The sequence below is a fragment of the Zootoca vivipara genome, chromosome 3 (assembly GCF_963506605.1).
Source record: "Zootoca vivipara chromosome 3, rZooViv1.1, whole genome shotgun sequence".
Taxonomy (NCBI): domain Eukaryota; kingdom Metazoa; phylum Chordata; class Lepidosauria; order Squamata; family Lacertidae; genus Zootoca; species Zootoca vivipara.
Window position 1 is genome coordinate 12,253,477 of NC_083278.1, and position 25,007 is coordinate 12,278,483.

Consider the following 25,007-nt stretch of genomic DNA (forward strand, 5'->3'; position numbering starts at 1 on the left):
GCCCTGGACACAGAATTGACCTGCGCCTCCATGAACAGCTGTGAGTCCAGAATGACTCCCAGGCTGCACACCTGGTCCTTCAGGGGCACACTTGTTAATCAAGGTACCTGAGATTTCTGCTTTTTATGTCTATAAGTAGAAAGCAACATCTGATTGACAAACTACCCTGTCTTTACCTGGGACATTCCTGAATTCAGACAGAGAATGTTCCATATATATTATATGCGAGGAGTGTCAGGGGTTGTTTTCTGTATAATGGCATGGGTATGCACATACCTGTAACTCTTTCCTTGTTCTTTGGGTTTGGCAAGAAATGTTTGACCAGATGTAGATGTGAATTGTGCTACGCCCTACCACCGTAGACTTGACTAGTCTTTCTTTAATTGAAAGACATGTCTAGCATTTTCCCACTTGTGGTTTAAGAGGAAGTGTAAGCAAATCCATTTTTTGAAGTGATTGCATAGTAACATGTATGTAATGGGAAAGTAATGGCCTGTTTTCACTGATCGTTAGTTTTATTTCTCAAAGAAAAAAATAGTTGTTCATTTTGTGTGTGTGTGTGTCTGTAAACTGTCTTGGGTCATTTTGAGAAAATGGACCAGGAAATGCTAGAAGAATTTAATAATGGTGATGATGTTTTGATTTATAAAGATGGCTTTGCACAATGGGGCTTCTGTAAACAACACTTTTCACTATTTTGCTTCTTGCAGAAAGAAAAGTATCCCTGTCCACTCAAACATACCTGTTGGATAAGTGCTACTTGGTAAGTTTCCTGTTTATACGCAATGGTGGAAACTTGCCACCATTGTATTGAAATAATAATTTTATTTATGTGAAAATCCGTCAGGAAATGTTCCTAAATATATAGGTATTTGAATTTAAGTTTCATGTGCAGAGCATAACCTTGACACCTCTTAAGTTAAAACCTTTTTCTTCTCCCCCCCCTTTTCTTTCTTTCTTTTTTCTTTTCTTTTTTATGACATGCTTCGGGAGGTTTGGGAAGGATGTGGAGGAGCAAACAAGAGTGCATGTTTGATTTCATTGGTGTCATGAAACTTTAGCATAGATGGTATGCATTGCTGCAGGCAGGGATTGCCCTCCTAGCTCCTGAGTTGAAACTGGCAAAAGCTCCTTTAATCTTTAGCTTGCTCCTTCCAGCTAATTACCAGGTTACAAAGGCATCGGATTCATCATAGCTCCTTATTTGCAGCAAGAGAACAGGCCATGAGCAACAGAAGGTGTCAAGGGTTATGGCAAGTGAATCTGGTAGCATCTGAAGGAGGCACCTCAGGAGGCAATTTATTCTTGCAGCTCTAATCTAATATATCACATTGATACTTTGGGCTGGGGAAACCTGTACTCCCTTGGTGCTGATTGCAGAAACCAGACTTGCATATTTATATATCTTTGGAGAACGATCTCTCTGCTACCAGCTATCAAGGGAAATATAGGTTGCTGACATCTAGTATCAGGTCTGATTCCTGAGTGTTTTTTAATCTGTTTATTTATTGTGAACCTCAGATCTCTTGGCCAGGTCAAGATTTAGGATTATGCCAAAATGGCAAAAATGATGGGAAGAATCAGAAATTAGGAAGACCAAAATTTTAATAAGGAATGGGGAAAAAATTATAATTTACCTTAAAAACCACTTCAAACAGTTAAAATCGTTAATAGGATTGGAATAACATTTGTAGTTTAATGGTGAATTTTTGGATATAATAGAGATGTAAATGATTTGGATTATTATAAAAGATGCAGGAGGAAATTACTAACAATAGGATCCATAATGGGGAGGAAGGAAAAGGAAGTCCAGGAGATTCTTTGCAATCTTGTTTTCTAGGAATCTAAAGCTGCACTCCCGGCTTTGCTTACCTGAAAGTAGGCTCCATTGAAATCAATAGGACTTACTTCCTGAGTAGACATAGTTAGGATTGTTCTCTAAAATTACATCAGTAGTAGTTTTAGAAGCCTGCAAATAAAGGTTTGGCTGGGTTTTTTTGGGGGGGGGGGCATAACTTTTTCCAGAAAGGGTGTGTGGGTGGTTTGTATGGAAGAAAACATGACCGCTGCTGGTTTGCACAGTAAACTCCGCCCAACGTTTCCGTTGCCAGATCTCAACGTAGTATTAAGAAGCTAAATCCTAGGAATATGCCTTATACCTGCTTTAGACTATTGATCCTTAGACCTTTGGCCCACTAAGCTTGGTTTCAGCCAGGAATTCCTCCTGGCCCTACCTGGACTTGCTGGGAATAGAAGTTGGGGCCTTCAGAGGAAGGGGTGTGCTTCCTGCACCCTGTTGGCGAATAAAAAGGGGGGAAATGGCACCCAGTAGCAATGAGCATATTGGCCACTGCTGGTAGGTGGGGCAAACCCTTTGCACTTGTTCACAGGCTGCCCCAGAGACCACCAAAATGCCTCCCCACCTCTGCTGCCACCTCTGCTGCCTGCCAAGTTGGGTGAGCACTTATCTCAACTGTAGAATTTCCCTTGCCTGGTCCTCCTGTTAGAGTTGCCAGACTCAATAGAGGACAGGACTTCTGTGCCTTTAATTGCCCTGTTCTCTTTTGAGTCTGGAAACCTTAAAGAGAAACCAGCAGACCCTTTGTTTAATTTCCAAGCAAAGGGTCTGCTGGTTTCTCTTTAAGGTTTCCAGACTCAAAAGAGAGCAGGGCAATTAAATGCACAGAAGTCCTGTCCTCTATTGAGTCTGGCAACCCTACCTCCTGTTACTATCACTACAGGTTCTCTGCCTCCTTTCCCCATCTCTAGAAGTTGCGGATGAGATGGCTTTGCCACAGCATCACCTGTGAAGAAACGCACGAGGGCTGAGTCAACCTTGTAAAATAAAATAAAAGCCAGCAGTTCTCTAGAGCTGTGGCATTATTGGTCATCAGTAGACCTAGCCTCTTTGAATTTGTCCTGAATGCTTTCCTGTTCCATGCCTTTTATATGTGGGAACTTGCATGTTAATAAAAACAAGGGGTTTGCAAATGACCGATGTTGTTTTTCCCCCCTTGGTGCAAAGGCTGCAAGTAGCATTTAGTGTAAATAAAGCATTTAAAGATCAGCACAGATAACATCCTTAGTTGAACTAACATCTGTAGCTAGTAACACTGTCTGTTTGACTTGGTTACAGGTAGGTAGCCGTGTTGGTCTGAGTCGAAGCAAAATAAAAAAATTCCTTCAGTAGCACCTTAAAGACCAACTAAGTTTTTATTTTGGTATGAGCTTTCATGTGCATGCACACTTCTTCAGATACCAATATGTTTGACTTGGGTTTTTGTCAGGTTGTGTTTGATTCTGGAAGCTATGTGTAATGTGAGATCGATCTGCTGCTTTGATAATTGGTCACTGTAAATATTATGTTTTCAGGTAATCACTACCTGTTCCTTTTTGCATTTCATTTCCCTCTGTACACACTCCTCTAAATTTTTGTTGCAAGACTATTATATATGATTGTTAAAATAAAGGGGATTTTCCTTTAATGAATCTCAGAAGTGCATTAAGAAAAGTGGCATGCTTAGTGGAGAGGTCATTTTAAATTCCACACAGTGATTCACTTGCACAACTATTTGTGTTTTATACTCTACATGCTTCATGTCTCTAATGTATGTTTTACACTTTTGCTGAATCCATCTCCTGGATATAATCTGGGCTTTTGTTAAACCAATTTGCAGCCACGTTTTAGGTCTTCCAGGATTTAGGAGTAAAGCGTAAATCTTACAGATGAAATCTTCCCTCTTTTGCAACGTTAACTCTTTTGATTCACAATACACAATGGTATTTTCCTCAGCTTATTGCATTACTAGTGGGTTAATTGGGTGAATGCCCCAACAATTGACGGTATTTCCTTTGAACCATTGTTTTTGGATGATGGAATGGAGCATTAAATTGTGCAATGCGCCTTTCCTGAACAACCAACCAGGAGGCACAAAGTTTGATTTAGGGAAAGAAAGTTGTTAGTTTTGGATAACAGCCCCCACTCGAAACTGGCAAAATGGCCTAGATGCATTATGCACTGAGTTTAATGTCTTATTGACCCTGAGAACAATGTCTGCCTTATCTGATATCAAGATAATCTTGCTAAGAGTGGGAGGTTCCCTTCTTATCTTTGGAAAAACCTTCCTGATGTTGTCTGCTTGCCAAGGGGTTTGTGGTCTCAGATGAATGCTGGTAACTTTGCTCTTAAGCGAACTGTCGGCCTCCATGTTTTGCCTCCAAAGAATTCACTGCAAACTTTGGCGAAGATTTTCACACTATGTGAATGTTTCATGTCAGCTGAATGAACTTTTAAATTATTGTTTTAAAGTGTCTCCTGCTTAACCATGGTCTGTAATGTTAGGGAAAACCATAGCTTTTCCCTTTTCTCACGAGGAAGCCTATTCAGCATAAGGGAATTTCCCTTAAAAAAAGGGAGAACTTGACAGCTATGGGGAAAACTTACCATGATGTGCGAACCAACTCTTTATGTCTACATACCTAAACCTCAGAGTTCAAGCCAGGTGATCCAAACCATGGTTTGCATTAATCACAAGAGTGATTAATAGAAGTGCTTCCTTGCATTTTCAGCCTTTGTGTTTACAAGCAAGCCTCCGTGGTGCCCTTGTTCTTCTGGGGGCAAGGCTTGACGAGGGAAATGACTTTTCAATGTACAGTGGTACCTCGGTTTGCGAACACAATCCGTTCCGCGGAGGCGTTCGCTCGCCGAGGCATTTGCTCCTAGGCACACTTCTGCGCGTGCGCGAAGCGCCGATAGAGCGCTTCTGCACATGCACACACTGTGCAGATCACATCTGCACATCTGATGTCGCAGAACCCGGATGTAAACACTTCCAGGTCCGCGGCGTTCGTAAACGGAGGTTTTCGTAAACGGAGGTAGTCGTAAACTGAGGTTCCACTGTACAGTTGGATTCTTAGCCATTGTTTAGGAAACAAAAGAACAGTTAAACATTAACTGTATGGCCCAGTTAATATTAATAGAGTGAAGCGCTCACATCCGCAGAATTACACCAAATGCTTTTGCAAGTTGTAATGTTGCTCTTGGAGAAGATACTTTGAGTCCGTAGTGATCAGGAAGCTTAGCTGTGGTGACTGGCTGTTCTAGGATGGCAAAAGCTGTATGTGTCGTTGAACAACGAGATCCATCTGGTTGCACGCCATTTAGGACGGGTGCTTTTGGAGAGGAAAGATTAATGAGCATTTTATTAGAAAGGCCTTTTTGTTTTCCCCAGCTGGCCTTTATGTAATCTGATAATGCCACGAAAATTGATAGTAAGACCATATCTAATAAAACCTTGCTCTCCTCCCCGTTTGTGTGGTACTAATCACTAATGCATCAACGTATGCCGTGCTTTGTTTTTGTTAGAACTGATTTTGAGTCAGAGGTAATTAAAATATCTCTTTGTGCTTTAAGTTGGAAGGTTTACCTTAGATTTTTAGTTTCCAAGAGGAAGCTCAGTTTAACTGTAGCAGTTTATTTCTCTCTCCCCCTCCCCTTTATATTTCTTGGCCGCAGTTGGCAGCTGCAGAATGCAAGGTACCTGATCTTTATTCTGGGTTACCCTCCAATTTGTATGGATTGACAGTATTTATTTCAGGCTTGAGGTTGGTCTGAAAAGGATTCTGTGGCGATTAATGATGTCAGAGAAGAGTGACACCAGAGTGCTGTTTGCTAAAAAGTGAGCTTGGGTAATCTTACCCTGGAGATGCCATGCCTCTGCTTTTCAGAGCAGAGAAAAACAGTAGTAAACACTAAGTGCTGTGAAAAGTGTTCTCCGGAAGTATTGATCTGCGGGGCTGGAATGATAAAGGTGCTAAAGGTTTCTGTGTGGCAGGGTTGGCCCAAGATATCTTGCAGAGCAGAACATGGAGGGTCCCACCCTGGGTCGGATTTAGGTTTGATGAGGCTACTGAAGGTAATGGGGCCCTTTACATGTCCAGCTCTCATAGAATCATAGAGTTGGAAGAGACCACAAGGGCCATCCAGTCCAACCCCCTGCCGAGCAGGAAACACCATCAAAGCATTCTTGACATATGCCTGTCAAGCCTCCGCTTAAAGACCTCCAAAGAAGGAGACTCCACCACACTCCTTGGTAGCAAATTCCACTGCCGAACAGCTCTTACTGTCAGGAAGTTCTTCCTAATGTTTAGGTGGAATCTTATTTCTTATAGTTTGAATCCATTGCTCCGTGTCCACTTCTCTGGAGCAGCAGAAAACAACCTTTCTCCCTCCTCTATATGACATCCTTTTATATATTTGAACATCGCTATCATATCACCCCTTAACCTTCTCTTCTCCAGGCTCCTTTGTCAACAACAAATTGTCGCTGTTTTTTTGTGTTGAATATATGCTATATGGTAATGTATGGACCTAGTTGGTATCTAACCAGTGATATTTTAGGGAGCAGTCTAGCAGGTGGGGCCCATTACTTACATCATAGGAGCCTACACAACACAAAACACTGTTGCTGTATGTAGGTTTTATTTTATTTTATCTTATATTTTGGAAATGTACATCCAGGTTTTTTCCTTTAATTTTTTTTGGGGGCCCCCAAGAAAGTGGGCCGTAAGCTATAGCTTGTTTAGCTTATATGTCAATCCAGCACTGGTCCCACCACTCCAGTCAAGGTACGTGGTACCCAAGGCTCTTGAGGCAGAAAATCCCACTCCCTGGCAGTAAGACTACTATACAGTGGTACCTCGGTTTATGAACACAATTGGTTCCGGAAGTCTGTTCATAAACTGAAGCGTTCATAAACTGAAGCGAACTTTCCCATTGAAAGTAATGGAAAGTGGATTAATCCATTCCACATGGGTCCGCGGCGTTCGTAAACCGAAAATTCGTAAACCGAGGTGTTCATAAACAGAAGTTCCACTGTAATAATAAATTACTCCGATAAAAAATGTTCTGCCTTTTTCATACCAACCCAAATCAGCTTCCTGATGCACTCATCTCACTCTGCCTAATGTTGGGTTCAGCCGTCCTTTTTGCATGTAAACGCTTTAAAAAAAGTTTATGAAATGGAGGTGTTCCAACCTAACCTTAAGTAATGCAAATGACTGCTGAAGACTGATAGGGACAGTGCTTTTCTTTCTTTCTTTCTTTCTTTCTTTCTTTCTTTCTTTCTTTCTTTCTTTCTTTCTTTCTGTTGGAGCTAATGAATTGTCAAGCAGAGGCACATGCCTGTGGGATGCAGGTGGCGCTGTGGTCTAAACCACTGAGCCTCTTGGGCTTGCCAATCAGAAGGTTGGCGATTCGAACAGTGGCGGAGCTTCATGCTCTGGCACCGGGGGCGGAGAACAGACAGGGGCTTGGCGTGGCGTGTGTCCTGGGGGCATGGTGCCCAGCGCAGGCAGGGGGGCAGTCATAATGGCACCCCACCGGGATCGCACTGCCAGGGGAGGTGCACCCCCCCCGCATTCTCTTCCTCTGCCAGTGGGTTCGAATCCCTGCGACAGGGTGAGTTCCTGTTGCTCTGTCCCAGCTGCTGCCAACCTAGCAGTTCAAAAGCACACCAAAAAGTGCAAGTAGATAAATAGGTACCGTAAACGGTGTTTCTGTGTGCTCTGGCTTCCGTCACGGTGTTCCGTTGTGCCAGAAGCGGTTTAATCCTGGCTGGCCACGTGACCCGGAATGTTGTCTGTGGACAAATGCCGGCTCCCTTGGCTTGAAAGTGAGATGAGCGCCGCAACCCCACAGTCGCCTTTGACTGGACTTAACTGTCCAGGGGTCCTTTACCTTTTACCTTTACCTACCTTTTGTGTCCAAATAAAGGTGGTTGATTCATTACCTTGTTATTATAGACCTCTGGTAAGGGAACCTAATATGCAGGAACAGGAGAGTTTAAGCAAGTTAAGAAACCTCAGTTAGGTCCAAGGTGCAAAGGACATAATTCTCATGAACATGGTGAGCAGTGTGTTGGCGTGCCAGGCAGTGTCTCCTTGTTATTCAGGTGGACAGCACTTGTGGGCTGGTGCATTGGCCAGTTTCTCTCTCCTTCAGCATCAGCATGACATCACAATGGCCTGTGTCTCTCCTTCTGGTTGGACACATCCATGTGAGAACACAGTGGCCAGTCTGTGAAATAGGCAGCATCAGCATGAGATCACAGTGGCCAGTTTTTCTCCCTCAGGTGGCTAGCATGGGCCACAGTGGGCAGCCCCTGTCCTTCAGGCAGGGAGCATCATCTTGTGGGGAGAGGCATTCATTCGTCTTCGTTCCTCTTCCACTCAGGCAGGCAGTAGCATGTGGGCAGAATATTTATGGTATTTCTCTCGCAGAAGGTGCCAAAAGCAGGTACATGTCAGCACAATCTCTTTCTCAGTGAGGTGGGCTTAGTTGGGAGCAGATGGTGGACCCTGTATGTTGTTCTCTTAGTGAGGTGGTCAGCAGATGTATGAGTGTAGAGGTCATCTCACTGAAATGGGCAGCAGCATGCAGACAGAGAAGCAGCAGGCAAGGCAAAGAGCTGGCAAGAAGGCAATCCATACAGGGCCTCTCTACTTACAGAAAGTGGATGCGGGTGGCGCTGTGGTCTAAACCACTGAGCCTCTCATGCTGGCTGATCATGAGGTTGGCAGTTCAAGTCCACACGGGGTGAGCTCCCGTTGCTCTGTCCCAGCTCCTGCCAACCTAGCAGTTCGAAAGCACACCAGTGCAAGTAGATAAATAGGTACCATAACCGGCGTTTTCATGCACTCTGGTTTCCGACACGGTGTTCCGTTGCACCAGAAGTGGTTTAATCACGCTGGCCACATGACCCAGAAAGTTTTCTGTGGAGAAATGCTGGCTCCCTCAGCCTAAAAGCGAGATGAATGCCACAATCCCATAGTCACCTTTGAGTGGACTTAACCGTCCAGGGGTCCTTTACCTACATGCTGTGTGCAAATTAAGGCATCTAAATCTATGCAGAGTTCTTGCTCCTCCCATAGAATGAGTTAAGTTTTAAATCCTATCAGCGGAGGTAGCTAGCGTAAGCCATGATGGGCTTCCTCTGTTGCGCTTCCAAAACCCCTCTGCTTTGCACAGTCTTCTGTAGTGAATCTGGAGTTAAGGGGCATGCCTGGGATGACATTGTGGCTGAGCCTCTCGGTAGCACTGCCATACCATACCCTCCAACTCCCGGATTGAAAAATCCGGGAACAGCAGCGGTGCGGCACCGGAAGTCACTTCTACGCATGTCCAGGCATGCGTAGGAGAGACTTCCGGTGCTGGCGCTGCCCGATTTCCGGTTCCCAGACATGGGCGGAGCGGCACTGGAAGCGCTTCTATGCATGTCCAGACATGCGTAGGAGTGACTTCTGGTGCCAGGCTGTCTGTGTCTGCATGTCTGGGCGCCAGAAATCGCTTCTGCGCATGTCCAGACATGTGCAGGGAGCTGGGAGCCGGGACATGGCCGCATTTACGGGATATAATCAATTCGGGATAACAGCGGGAAACAGTAACAAAATACGGGGGTTTCCCACGAAAAACGGGAGACTTGGCAGCTATGTGCCATACATGGGAGAGGCTGTGTTCTCCAGTAGCAGAAATTGAACACGTGTTGTTTCAGTGGGAGAGAGGAGTATTATGAAGAGGATGCCAGGCAACAGTGAAGGAGGCTGATACTGCGACAGCACAAACTGTGGTTAGATGTCAACATGTGTGTATACAGTTGTTATATAATTGATTGTAAGCTGCTATAATAATGGTTATGGAATGATTTAGAATCATTCCCTTGATTGTCAGAATGAATAAACCTGCTGCACTCCGAGAGGGAAAGGCCTTCTGAAACCTTGGAGGAAGGAAACTGGGATTGTCAGTTTGAAAGTGCTGGTTTATATTGGTCATGAGAGTGACTATAAGTGACAGATTGAAGATTTGGGATTGTAGCCCACTAAGATTTGCTCAAAGTAGACCCGGTGACATTATGGACCCAAATATGTCATGACCATTAATTTCAGTGGGTCTATGTTAAGTGTGACTAATGTCGGGTACAACCTTGGGTGTTTTTCAATTAAATGGAACTCAGATCTGGGCTCTTTTTGGGTCCCCTTCTTATGGTTTTACCCCCTAAAGTTTGCTTGTACTTTTGCAAACTCAGGGATTCTCCCTAGTATGTGATTTGTGCCATTTGGCTCTATAAGGATCCACACTTGGTGAATTCCATTTGCTTTAAATATATATTATAGCTATAGTAAAGGTTAGAAAATCAATTAGCATAACTAGACCCAATATATTTCGAATGGATGTATCATAAGCAGATGCTTTAATCACAAAGCTCATGTTGCTGAGACTGATATTTAAAATGGCTCGTGTTTTTGCTGTTAATTAGCTCTTTTGCTTTAAAGCAGGGTGGATTTGATTGAAATCAAATCAATTTTAATCACAATTCAAATCACGATTTAAATCACTACACTAGTCAGTAAGACTTGATTTAAATCATTTTTTTTAAAAAAAGAAAGACTCATTCTTGCTGGTATAATCTTAATATTTACAACCAGGAAGGTTTCATTTTTGGAATAATAAAATTTCAGAGTAGCTTTTACAGTTATATCAAAAATTACCAATTTGGTTATACTGTTAGAAATACAAAGACAGATAATTATGAAATTATTGTGAGGTTTAATAAGTTAACTGTTTATATTTGGACAACTTTTCTGCTGTACCTACTTTATTGGAAGGAGAAAAATAGTCATTTCCTTAGTAACAATTTATTTAACTAAAGCATTAACATTATGTCATATGTATCCATGTTTGTTAACTGGTGTGGGTTCTTGTTGTTTTTTAATGAGTTTTAGCACACATGAAAAACGTAAAACAAATCCTTATTTCCTGATGAATAGCCTTTGGACTATAATGTAATTTAAATCTTTAGAAAGATTTTTCCTCCAAAAGCATTTTATTTTAAAAATCTGATTTAAATAAAAAAATAATTCAATTTAAATTTTAAAAATCAGATTTTTAAATTATTTTTTAAATTAAAAATTATTGATTTTTATCTACCCTGTTTTAAAGATACCCTTGCTATGTTTTCATGCCTAATAAATACCTTCCAAAGAAATGACAAGGTGTTTTGGTGACTTTATGTCTGTTTTTGAACTAAGGCTTGTAAGGGTTAAATGGTGTACTCAGAATTGCAGGGAAATCTGCAAAGGCGTTGGCAGGGTGTGAGCCGTTGAAGTGCCCCATCTGTAACTTCTACACCCAGGGCAAAATAGGCAGTGGTTGAGTGAAGGTTTGCTGCCCATCTCGTACAGCCGATGAGTTTCTTCTGAAGGCCCTATCCTTTCTCCCATCAAGTTGCCTAAGCAACCGCTTGAGCAGTCACCTTGACTGGAGAGTGAAAAAGAGAAAGTGGACGGGAAAGTTGCAGATTCCTGGGCCCAGAGGAAGCCTGTGTGGCAGATGTTTTGATGGAGAGAGGGCTATTTATCTACAACGCACAGGACTGAAAAATACAACCCAGAAGCATCTGCCAAGGGGCATTTCACTGTCTAATCCAGGAGCCCCTTGGGGAAGGAACAGCTCTCCAGAGTTCTGTCATATATTAGGGGTGTGTGTGTCAGTATAAAGTTGGCATTCTTCTTGTGGCATTAGAAAGTTCTCCTGTTTCTGTTTAAAGGATAGACAGTAAGGAACATAGTGCTTCCTCTGTGACGGGAGAAATGGCCCCCAAGGATTCAGCTGAAAAGAAAATCTCCTTTAATCTGTGAGTATAACGCTGCTGGCTTGCTTAGTTGTCGTGTACTTTGCATGGGCTACACTGTCCTTGATTTTTGAGCACAGGGAAGGGCAACGCAGAAATGTGCAGGAAAAGAAGCCACAGCAGATGAGAACAACAGAAAGGTAAAAGGTAAAGGACCCCTAGACGGTTAAGTCCAGTCAAAGGTGACTAGGGGGTTGTTGCGCTCATCTCGCTTTCAGGCCAAGGGAGCTGGCGTTTGTCTACAGATAGTTTTTCCGGGTCATGTGGTCAGCAGGACAAAAATGCTTCTGGCGCGAAGCCGCCGCGTCTCCCGGGGCGGCAAATTGCCGTGCACCCAGTGGGGTGGGGCGTTGGTACGTAATGACGCATGCGTGGCTACGTAACGACGCATGCGCACTACGTAGAGGGTAGCGCCCCCCCACGACTCCAACGCCGCGCTCCAGCCTCCTGGTAGAAAGCTGCACCAAGCGAGCATTTCTACCAGGAGGCTGGAGCTGGAGGTGCCCGCCCCTGCGATGACGGTTGCGCCACGGCAGCGGCGGCCATCGTCGGTGGAGGTGGGGAGGGGACGCTGCCCCGCCCAGAGTGGAGCCCGGGGCACCCCGCCCCTATCGCCCCCCGTTGCTATGCCCCTGCACAAAGGAACACCATGACGTAAGCCAGAGTGCATGAAAATGCGGATGGCGCTGTGCTCTAAACAACTGAGCCTCTTGGGCTTGCTGATCAGAAGGTCAGCGGTTCGAATCCCCGCGACAGGGTGAGTTCCCATTGCTCTGTCCCAGCTCCTGCCAACCTAGCAGTTCGAAAGCACGCCAGTACAAGTAGATAAATAGGTACCGCTGTGGCGGGAAGGTAAACAACAGAAAGATAAAAGTATTTCAAGCATGCAACAAACACAAGAATCTTGTTGTTCAAAAACCGAGTGTTTATTCTGAAGCACCTTTACCCTGCTCTTCAGTTGAGGAAAGGCTCCCAGAATAGCTTACCAATAATGCGCTGTGATTGAGTGCAGAGGTCCTGGTGCCAGTTAATCATGAGTTGTGCCAGGAAGGGTGGTGCTCATTTTCCCCCACTAATGAGCTCAGTGGGGAGGGATTTTGCTTGGGCCAGTTTTATGGCCAGCATAAAGTTCCATTGTTGTAGGGTGCATGATTGGGGGCTGAAGGGCTGGGATATGGCATCAGCTACTTTGTAGCTTCCATGGTCCTGCCTCATGGGTGCTTGCTTGCAGAATAACTACAATTTGATGATTTGATGATGGCACCAGCATGACATTCTATCAGGGTTTCTGAACCATTGCGCTGGCGTGCCTCATGTTCCCCCACCCTTGTGCAATTTCTACTGTATTCCGTAGCTCTTCAGCATACATCAAGTGTTAGGTTTGCGTCCTTAATTTTGTCGCTGTATTCTCATGGTATTTTTACCTTGGGGAATCTGTTGCTCTGAAGTTCCCCCTTGACGGTTTGCTCCTTGGCAAGGTTCCAAACGGAGCTGAGCTGAGTCGAGTGGGGGGTGGGAGATCCATCTAGTTTACAGTAGCATCAGTAATCCTGTGTTTTGCTTTCTCTTGGCATCATTTAATTTTGCTGTCCTCTTAAGCTGCACTTCCTCTTAGGCAGAAGGAAATTAGTTTCCCAGTTTAAACACAAGTCAGAATTGTGAATTGGACTATAGCCCACTTTAGATAATGATCTATTCAGAGGTTCTCCATGATTAAAGCTGAACCAATGTTTGTTTTGTTCATTGGTTTATTTGAAATATTCATATCTTGCCTTTCAGCCTGACAATGGGCACTGGAAGTCACCAGAAGGTCAAGCTCAATTTACTCCCCTAAGGTGGGATCCCCACATGGCTATGAGGGACACAAGTGGCACTGTGGTCTAAACCACTGAGCCTCTTGGGCTTGCCAATCAGAAGGTTGGCGGTTCGAATCCCCGGGACAGAGTGAGCTCCTGTTGCTCTGCCCCAGCTCCTACCAACCTAGCAGTTTGAAAGCACACCAGTGCAAGTAGATAAATAGGTACCGCTGTGACAGGAAGGTAAACAGCATTTCTGTGCACTCTGGCTTCAGTCACAGTGTCCCATTGTGCCAGAAGTGGTTTAGTCATGCTGGCCACATGACTCGGAAAGTCATGTGGCCAACAAACCTAGATTGAGCATTTGGCCATTTTGAACAAAGATTGTATACACAACTGACTGGAGGTCCCTTTATCTATTTCTGTCTCTTTCGTCTCGCTTTACTTTTATCTTCCTTGGTAGTTTTGTTATTATTATTATTCTTATATTATTACTCTGTCTCATTAACTCACTTTTATCTGTACAGTGGTACCTTGGTTCTCAAGTTTTATCTGTTCTGGGAGTCCTTTCAACTCCCAAAACCTTTCGAAAACCAAGGCACGGCTTCTGATTAGCTGCAGGAGCTTCCTGTACTCAAATGGAAGCCGCATCAGACATTCAGCTTCCAAAACACATTCACAAACAAGAACACTTACTTCCGGGTTTGCAGCGTTCGGGAGCCGATTTGTTCAACAACTAAGCCATTTGAGAATCAAGGTACCACTGTACCTTGTGGTACCTTGTGAAGGACAATGTGGACTAGGGCTGCCATATGTCTGTAATTTCCTGGACATAGCTTGGATTCATCCATCGAAAATGGCTCCCATGCGAAATTTTTGAAAAGTGGCAAAAATGTCCAGGAAAACACATGTGTGTATGGCAGCCCATATCTGAAGTGTTAGGTTTTTTTTTTTTTGGCAATTTTTCTAAAAAAGAGGTTAGAAACAACTTCTTCTTCTTCTTCTTCTTCTTCTTCTTCTTCTTCTTCTTCTTCTTCTTCTTCTTCTTCTTCTTCTTCTTCTTCTTCTTCATTTTGCTCAACAACTTTACCCCCTCCCCTTTGTGTCTGGATCGTCACTTTTTGAAATATGACAACCATAGTTTGGACTCCGTGTGAGAGGCCGGTAAGGGGAGATCTCACAGGCTGAGAAGCTGTGAGCAGAGAGGGATGAGCCCAGGTGAGATGTGAGAAGGCACATCTCCCTCTATAGGGGATGAAAGTTAAGATATAGTGACGAGGGAGGATCTTGTAGTTTCTTTTCCCGTTCCTTCTTCCTTTAGTTTCTTTCTTTCCTTTCTTTCCTGTAGATTAGTTTGCTGCTTTGATTGTATTCTGAAAACTTCAATAAACACCCCCCCCAAAAAATAAGTAACATAACCTAAACTATCCCAGTTAACTACCACCCAGTCTATAATAGTGACTTCTTCTTAAAGCACCATTAACAATATCCTTGTCTGTAATTGGTCCTCAGCATATGGGTTGTCTATTATGATGTAAGCCAATGTTGTTTAGAACTGTTAACATAGCTTATGTAGAAAAGCTACTTGAGAGTGAATCATTAAGCTCTGTGTTTTCTACACTGACTCTCCAGGATTTTAGGCAGGGGTCTTTCCCAACCAGACCGGGAGTTGAACAGGAGAATTCTGCATGCAAAGCATACACCCTGCCACTGAGTTTGGAATAAATCTGCATTTATTAGTTCACTGAACAACTGTGGGTGACTGAGCTTTTCTTTGAGTGTTGGGTCATCGTGTACTTAGTTTGCAGCTAATGACAAACTAACAAAAGTGGGCTTTCTATTGATCATTTGACAAGTGATGTCAAACCCTCCCTTCTAATTTATCTCCAGTGAAAGATAATTTCACTTTTCTCTCCTGCATTTTCAACCTCTGTTTATTATTACTCTGTTGGTCATGTTGACGGCCATGTGCAAAGCCCATGAAAATGTCCCACCTGTGACCTGTCAGATATGAACACAATTGCGATGGAAGCTGACTCACTTGCATGCCAGCTTTAGGTGGCTCTGAGTGGATGTACCACGGCTAAGTTAGAACTCTGCAGGAAAATGGGCTGACTTGCATACCAAGTGGTTATTTCTTAATGTGTGTGTTGCTTACTTGCATTTAGCTATGGCCACCATCATGTCTGCTGTCTTTCTATCACTCTCTTGCATGGAGAAAGATACTGAAGAAGAGGGAAGGGGGGGAAGGGTTGTGGTAGTTTAAACTTTAAAACCGGGAAAGTCTGAGAAAATAGCTTACTGCTTTGCTTCTGGCTCCTCATCCTGAAATTCAACTCTTTCCTTAGAAACCCTGAAGGGACTCAGTTCTTGAAACTTTGGGTCAGACCTGAAATGCAGCAGTACTATCTCCTGATGAAAGCATTCGGTGTGCGTTGTTGACTAACTGCATTCTAGTCTTTTGATCCAGTTAATCCTCAACAAAATCAAACTTCTACATTCAATTCAACAGGATCATGATGTGCTTTCATTTGTGCTAGATTTCCCCCTAAGATAGTTATTGTTTATGGGTAGAGGGATGGGTCTGCTCTAAATCTCAAAAGTCTTTCTGCTGTTGTTCCACTTACAATAACACGTTATTGGGTGGTGATCATGTCAGAGGTTAGATCATTCCTGAATGGATGAAAAACCTTTATCCTGGGACATGAGAGGATTCCCCCCAGTCGATCAAGGATCTCAGATTTCCCCAATACCCATGAAAGATACAATAATGCAAGGATGGCTCTTTGCAAAGCTTAACTGGTCCAAACAAGGTTTGCAGTTCTTCAAGTTTTGCTCTTTTATTATATAAGTTAACACAAATGCTAAGTAGGAATAATGACAAAAAAATCAAGAGAAATCCACCTAACCAAAGTCAGTTATTACAAAAAGTTCATTCCTCTTTCTCTTCAAATATTCCCCCATTCTGTCACTTCTGTCTCTACATAACAGGACAGACTCCAACTTCAAAACCTGAACCTGCTTAGCTCCAACCTCCTGCCTTCTCTCCTTTTCAGCCTCTCTTGTTCTTCTCTCAAGACTACATTAGGGCCTCTGCAAAGAGGGAGTCAGAACATCATCCAGTTTCTATGGCTTGCAACTGGCCTATTGCTATACAGATTTCATAAAATATTGGTCCCGGCCAACAAGGTTGTCCTCCTGTTTGCTGCTGGATGTTATGGCGGAATATAAGGTGAACAAATTGGCCACTTCCTGCTCTACTGACTGAGCTATCAATCATCTCAGGCCTCTCATAATCATAAAAGAAATATTTTGTACCTACAAAAGTAATTGCATCAAATTAAGGTAAACACTTTGGTAAAGTAATATTGAGTAACTGGAGGGGTGGGGAACCTGTTCTGACTGGTGGATCAGATGGTTATCTCCTCACCTCCTGGCCAAATATGACATTTGTCTGTCAATCACATGACATCAGGGGGTGCTGCTTATTGAAGTCCCAGCATCAGCATGAGATCACAGTGGCCAGTTTTTCTCCCTCAGGTGGCTAGCATGGGCCACAGTGGGCAGCCCCTGTCCTTCAGGCAGGGAGCATCATCTTGTGGGGAGAGGCATTCATTCGTCTTCGTTCCTCTTCCACTCAGGCAGGCAGTAGCATGTGGGCAGAATATTTATGGTATTTCTCTCGCAGAAGGTGCCAAAAGCAGGTACATGTCAGCACAATCTCTTTCTCAGTGAGGTGGGCTTAGTTGGGAGCAGATGGTGGACCCTGTATGTTGTTCTCTTAGTGAGGTGGTCAGCAGATGTATGAGTGTAGAGGTCATCTCACTGAAATGGGCAGCAGCATGCAGACAGAGAAGCAGCAGGCAAGGCAAAGAGCTGGCAAGAAGGCAATCCATACAGGGCCTCTCTACTTACAGAAAGTGGATGCGGGTGGCGCTGTGGTCTAAACCACTGAGCCTCTCATGCTGGCTGATCATGAGGTTGGCAGTTCAAGTCCACACGGGGTGAGCTCCCGTTGCTCTGTCCCAGCTCCTGCCAACCTAGCAGTTCGAAAGCACACCAGTGCAAGTAGATAAATAGGTACCATAACCGGCGTTTTCATGCACTCTGGTTTCCGACACGGTGTTCCGTTGCACCAGAAGTGGTTTAATCACGCTGGCCACATGACCCAGAAAGTTTTCTGTGGAGAAATGCTGGCTCCCTCAGCCTAAAAGCGAGATGAATGCCACAATCCCATAGTCACCTTTGAGTGGACTTAACCGTCCAGGGGTCCTTTACCTACATGCTGTGTGCAAATTAAGGCATCTAAATCTATGCAGAGTTCTTGCTCCTCCCATAGAATGAGTTAAGTTTTAAATCCTATCAGCGGAGGTAGCTAGCGTAAGCCATGATGGGCTTCCTCTGTTGCGCTTCCAAAACCCCTCTGCTTTGCACAGTCTTCTGTAGTGAATCTGGAGTTAAGGGGCATGCCTGGGATGACATTGTGGCTGAGCCTCTCGGTAGCACTGCCATACCATACCCTCCAACTCCCGGATTGAAAAATCCGGGAACAGCAGCGGTGCGGCACCGGAAGTCACTTCTACGCATGTCCAGGCATGCGTAGGAGAGACTTCCGGTGCTGGCGCTGCCCGATTTCCGGTTCCCAGACATGGGCGGAGCGGCACTGGAAGCGCTTCTATGCATGTCCAGACATGCGTAGGAGTGACTTCTGGTGCCAGGCTGTCTGTGTCTGCATGTCTGGGCGCCAGAAATCGCTTCTGCGCATGTCCAGACATGTGCAGGGAGCTGGGAGCCGGGACATGGCCGCATTTACGGGATATAATCAATTCGGGATAACAGCGGGAAACAGTAACAAAATACGGGGGTTTCCCACGAAAAACGGGAGACTTGGCAGCTATGTGCCATACATGGGAGAGGCTGTGTTCTCCAGTAGCAGAAATTGAACACGTGTTGTTTCAGTGGGAGAGAGGAGTATTATGAAGAGGATGCCAGGCAACAGTGAAGGAGGCTGATACTGCGACAGCACAAACTGTGGTTAGATGTCAACATGTGTGTATACAGTTGTTATATAATTGATTGTAAGCTGCTATAATAATGGTTATGGAATGATTTAGAATCATTCCCTTGATTGTCAGAATGAATAAACCTGCTGCACTCCGAGAGGGAAAGGCCTTCTGAAACCTTGGAGGAAGGAAACTGGGATTGTCAGTTTGAAAGTGCTGGTTTATATTGGTCATGAGAGTGACTATAAGTGACAGATTGAAGATTTGGGATTGTAGCCCACTAAGATTTGCTCAAAGTAGACCCGGTGACATTATGGACCCAAATATGTCATGACCATTAATTTCAGTGGGTCTATGTTAAGTGTGACTAATGTCGGGTACAACCTTGGGTGTTTTTCAATTAAATGGAACTCAGATCTGGGCTCTTTTTGGGTCCCCTTCTTATGGTTTTACCCCCTAAAGTTTGCTTGTACTTTTGCAAACTCAGGGATTCTCCCTAGTATGTGATTTGTGCCATTTGGCTCTATAAGGATCCACACTTGGTGAATTCCATTTGCTTTAAATATATATTATAGCTATAGTAAAGGTTAGAAAATCAATTAGCATAACTAGACCCAATATATTTCGAATGGATGTATCATAAGCAGATGCTTTAATCACAAAGCTCATGTTGCTGAGACTGATATTTAAAATGGCTCGTGTTTTTGCTGTTAATTAGCTCTTTTGCTTTAAAGCAGGGTGGATTTGATTGAAATCAAATCAATTTTAATCACAATTCAAATCACGATTTAAATCACTACACTAGTCAGTAAGACTTGATTTAAATCATTTTTTTAAAAAAAAGAAAGACTCATTCTTGCTGGTATAATCTTAATATTTACAACCAGGAAGGTTTCATTTTTGGAATAATAAAATTTCAGAGTAGCTTTTACAGTTATATCAAAAATTACCAATTTGGTTATACTGTTAGAAATACAAAGACAGATAATTATGAAATTATTGTGAGGTTTAATAAGTTAACTGTTTATATTTGGACAACTTTTCTGCTGTACCTACTTTATTGGAAGGAGAAAAATAGTCATTTCCTTAGTAACAATTTATTTAACTAAAGCATTAACATTATGTCATATGTATCCATGTTTGTTAACTGGTGTGGGTTCTTGTTGTTTTTTAATGAGTTTTAGCACACATGAAAAACGTAAAACAAATCCTTATTTCCTGATGAATAGCCTTTGGACTATAATGTAATTTAAATCTTTAGAAAGATTTTTCCTCCAAAAGCATTTTATTTTAAAAATCTGATTTAAATAAAAAAATAATTCAATTTAAATTTTAAAAATCAGATTTTTAAATTATTTTTTAAATTAAAAATTATTGATTTTTATCTACCCTGTTTTAAAGATACCCTTGCTATGTTTTCATGCCTAATAAATACCTTCCAAAGAAATGACAAGGTGTTTTGGTGACTTTATGTCTGTTTTTGAACTAAGGCTTGTAAGGGTTAAATGGTGTACTCAGAATTGCAGGGAAATCTGCAAAGGCGTTGGCAGGGTGTGAGCCGTTGAAGTGCCCCATCTGTAACTTCTACACCCAGGGCAAAATAGGCAGTGGTTGAGTGAAGGTTTGCTGCCCATCTCGTACAGCCGATGAGTTTCTTCTGAAGGCCCTATCCTTTCTCCCATCAAGTTGCCTAAGCAACCGCTTGAGCAGTCACCTTGACTGGAGAGTGAAAAAGAGAAAGTGGACGGGAAAGTTGCAGATTCCTGGGCCCAGAGGAAGCCTGTGTGGCAGATGTTTTGATGGAGAGAGGGCTATTTATCTACAACGCACAGGACTGAAAAATACAACCCAGAAGCATCTGCCAAGGGGCATTTCACTGTCTAATCCAGGAGCCCCTTGGGGAAGGAACAGCTCTCCAGAGTTCTGTCATATATTAGGGGTGTGTGTGTCAGTATAAAGTTGGCATTCTTCTTGTGGCATTAGAAAGTTCTCCTGTTTCTGTTTAAAGGATAGACAGTAAGGAACATAGTGCTTCCTCTGTGACGGGAGAAATGGCCCCCAAGGATTCAGCTGAAAAGAAAATCTCCTTTAATCTGTGAGTATAACGCTGCTGGCTTGCTTAGTTGTCGTGTACTTTGCATGGGCTACACTGTCCTTGATTTTTGAGCACAGGGAAGGGCAACGCAGAAATGTGCAGGAAAAGAAGCCACAGCAGATGAGAACAACAGAAAGGTAAAAGGTAAAGGACCCCTAGACGGTTAAGTCCAGTCAAAGGTGACTAGGGGGTTGTTGCGCTCATCTCGCTTTCAGGCCAAGGGAGCTGGCGTTTGTCTACAGATAGTTTTTCCGGGTCATGTGGTCAGCAGGACAAAAATGCTTCTGGCGCGAAGCCGCCGCGTCTCCCGGGGCGGCAAATTGCCGTGCACCCAGTGGGGTGGGGCGTTGGTACGTAATGACGCATGCGTGGCTACGTAACGACGCATGCGCACTACGTAGAGGGTAGCGCCCCCCCACGACTCCAACGCCGCGCTCCAGCCTCCTGGTAGAAAGCTGCACCAAGCGAGCATTTCTACCAGGAGGCTGGAGCTGGAGGTGCCCGCCCCTGCGATGACGGTTGCGCCACGGCAGCGGCGGCCATCGTCGGTGGAGGTGGGGAGGGGACGCTGCCCCGCCCAGAGTGGAGCCCGGGGCACCCCGCCCCTATCGCCCCCCGTTGCTATGCCCCTGCACAAAGGAACACCATGACGTAAGCCAGAGTGCATGAAAATGCGGATGGCGCTGTGCTCTAAACAACTGAGCCTCTTGGGCTTGCTGATCAGAAGGTCAGCGGTTCGAATCCCCGCGACAGGGTGAGTTCCCATTGCTCTGTCCCAGCTCCTGCCAACCTAGCAGTTCGAAAGCACGCCAGTACAAGTAGATAAATAGGTACCGCTGTGGCGGGAAGGTAAACAACAGAAAGATAAAAGTATTTCAAGCATGCAACAAACACAAGAATCTTGTTGTTCAAAAACCGAGTGTTTATTCTGAAGCACCTTTACCCTGCTCTTCAGTTGAGGAAAGGCTCCCAGAATAGCTTACCAATAATGCGCTGTGATTGAGTGCAGAGGTCCTGGTGCCAGTTAATCATGAGTTGTGCCAGGAAGGGTGGTGCTCATTTTCCCCCACTAATGAGCTCAGTGGGGAGGGATTTTGCTTGGGCCAGTTTTATGGCCAGCATAAAGTTCCATTGTTGTAGGGTGCATGATTGGGGGCTGAAGGGCTGGGATATGGCATCAGCTACTTTGTAGCTTCCATGGTCCTGCCTCATGGGTGCTTGCTTGCAGAATAACTACAATTTGATGATTTGATGATGGCACCAGCATGACATTCTATCAGGGTTTCTGAACCATTGCGCTGGCGTGCCTCATGTTCCCCCACCCTTGTGCAATTTCTACTGTATTCCGTAGCTCTTCAGCATACATCAAGTGTTAGGTTTGCGTCCTTAATTTTGTCGCTGTATTCTCATGGTATTTTTACCTTGGGGAATCTGTTGCTCTGAAGTTCCCCCTTGACGGTTTGCTCCTTGGCAAGGTTCCAAACGGAGCTGAGCTGAGTCGAGTGGGGGGTGGGAGATCCATCTAGTTTACAGTAGCATCAGTAATCCTGTGTTTTGCTTTCTCTTGGCATCATTTAATTTTGCTGTCCTCTTAAGCTGCACTTCCTCTTAGGCAGAAGGAAATTAGTTTCCCAGTTTAAACACAAGTCAGAATTGTGAATTGGACTATAGCCCACTTTAGATAATGATCTATTCAGAGGTTCTCCATGATTAAAGCTGAACCAATGTTTGTTTTGTTCATTGGTTTATTTGAAATATTCATATCTTGCCTTTCAGCCTGACAATGGGCACTGGAAGTCACCAGAAGGTCAAGCTCAATTTACTCCCCTAAGGTGGGATCCCCACATGGCTATGAGGGACACAAGTGGCACTGTGGTCTAAACCACTGAGCCTCTTGGGCTTGCCAATCAGAAGGTTGGCGGTTCGAATCCCCGGGACAGAGTGAGCTCCTGTTGCTCTGCCCCAGCTCCTACCAACCTAGCAGTTTGAAAGCACACCAGTGCAAGTAGATAAATAGGTACCGCTGTGACAGGAAGGTAAACAGCATTTCTGTGCACTCTGGCTTCAGTCACAGTGTCCCATTGTGCCAGAAGTGGTTTAGTCATGCTGGCCACATGACTCGGAAAGTCATGTGGCCAACAAACCTAGATTGAGCATTTGGCCATTTTGAACAAAGATTGTATACACAACTGACTGGAGGTCCCTTTATCTATTTCTGTCTCTTTCGTCTCGCTTTACTTTTATCTTCCTTGGTAGTTTTGTTATTATTATTATTCTTATATTATTACTCTGTCTCATTAACTCACTTTTATCTGTACAGTGGTACCTTGGTTCTCAAGTTTTATCTGTTCTGGGAGTCCTTTCAACTCCCAAAACCTTTCGAAAACCAAGGCACGGCTTCTGATTAGCTGCAGGAGCTTCCTGTACTCAAATGGAAGCCGCATCAGACATTCAGCTTCCAAAACACATTCACAAACAAGAACACTTACTTCCGGGTTTGCAGCGTTCGGGAGCCGATTTGTTCAACAACTAAGCCATTTGAGAATCAAGGTACCACTGTACCTTGTGGTACCTTGTGAAGGACAATGTGGACTAGGGCTGCCATATGTCTGTAATTTCCTGGACATAGCTTGGATTCATCCATCGAAAATGGCTCCCATGCGAAATTTTTGAAAAGTGGCAAAAATGTCCAGGAAAACACATGTGTGTATGGCAGCCCATATCTGAAGTGTTAGGTTTTTTTTTTTTTGGCAATTTTTCTAAAAAAGAGGTTAGAAACAACTTCTTCTTCTTCTTCTTCTTCTTCTTCTTCTTCTTCTTCTTCTTCTTCTTCTTCTTCTTCTTCTTCTTCTTCTTCATTTTGCTCAACAACTTTACCCCCTCCCCTTTGTGTCTGGATCGTCACTTTTTGAAATATGACAACCATAGTTTGGACTCCGTGTGAGAGGCCGGTAAGGGGAGATCTCACAGGCTGAGAAGCTGTGAGCAGAGAGGGATGAGCCCAGGTGAGATGTGAGAAGGCACATCTCCCTCTATAGGGGATGAAAGTTAAGATATAGTGACGAGGGAGGATCTTGTAGTTTCTTTTCCCGTTCCTTCTTCCTTTAGTTTCTTTCTTTCCTTTCTTTCCTGTAGATTAGTTTGCTGCTTTGATTGTATTCTGAAAACTTCAATAAACACCCCCCCCAAAAAATAAGTAACATAACCTAAACTATCCCAGTTAACTACCACCCAGTCTATAATAGTGACTTCTTCTTAAAGCACCATTAACAATATCCTTGTCTGTAATTGGTCCTCAGCATATGGGTTGTCTATTATGATGTAAGCCAATGTTGTTTAGAACTGTTAACATAGCTTATGTAGAAAAGCTACTTGAGAGTGAATCATTAAGCTCTGTGTTTTCTACACTGACTCTCCAGGATTTTAGGCAGGGGTCTTTCCCAACCAGACCGGGAGTTGAACAGGAGAATTCTGCATGCAAAGCATACACCCTGCCACTGAGTTTGGAATAAATCTGCATTTATTAGTTCACTGAACAACTGTGGGTGACTGAGCTTTTCTTTGAGTGTTGGGTCATCGTGTACTTAGTTTGCAGCTAATGACAAACTAACAAAAGTGGGCTTTCTATTGATCATTTGACAAGTGATGTCAAACCCTCCCTTCTAATTTATCTCCAGTGAAAGATAATTTCACTTTTCTCTCCTGCATTTTCAACCTCTGTTTATTATTACTCTGTTGGTCATGTTGACGGCCATGTGCAAAGCCCATGAAAATGTCCCACCTGTGACCTGTCAGATATGAACACAATTGCGATGGAAGCTGACTCACTTGCATGCCAGCTTTAGGTGGCTCTGAGTGGATGTACCACGGCTAAGTTAGAACTCTGCAGGAAAATGGGCTGACTTGCATACCAAGTGGTTATTTCTTAATGTGTGTGTTGCTTACTTGCATTTAGCTATGGCCACCATCATGTCTGCTGTCTTTCTATCACTCTCTTGCATGGAGAAAGATACTGAAGAAGAGGGAAGGGGGGGAAGGGTTGTGGTAGTTTAAACTTTAAAACCGGGAAAGTCTGAGAAAATAGCTTACTGCTTTGCTTCTGGCTCCTCATCCTGAAATTCAACTCTTTCCTTAGAAACCCTGAAGGGACTCAGTTCTTGAAACTTTGGGTCAGACCTGAAATGCAGCAGTACTATCTCCTGATGAAAGCATTCGGTGTGCGTTGTTGACTAACTGCATTCTAGTCTTTTGATCCAGTTAATCCTCAACAAAATCAAACTTCTACATTCAATTCAACAGGATCATGATGTGCTTTCATTTGTGCTAGATTTCCCCCTAAGATAGTTATTGTTTATGGGTAGAGGGATGGGTCTGCTCTAAATCTCAAAAGTCTTTCTGCTGTTGTTCCACTTACAATAACACGTTA

General features: G+C 43.8%; 1 protein-coding gene across 13 annotated transcripts in view; it reads left to right on the forward strand.

Moving 5' to 3' along the window:
• PLCB4 (phospholipase C beta 4) overlaps nucleotides 1-25,007 on the forward strand; it is a 194,869-nt gene that overhangs the window by 70,201 nt on the left and 99,661 nt on the right. For 10 of the 13 annotated variants that reach the window (XM_060272408.1, XM_035110090.2, XM_060272411.1 and 7 more), the window contains one exon: nucleotides 711-763. The exons of 2 other annotated variants lie outside the window; for them this stretch is intronic. The gene's annotated coding sequence lies outside the window, so the exon portion shown is untranslated. Of the gene's footprint in view, nucleotides 1-710; nucleotides 764-20,501; nucleotides 20,582-25,007 lie in introns of those variants that run through there. One more of the 13 variants, XM_060272413.1, reaches the window with a different exon arrangement.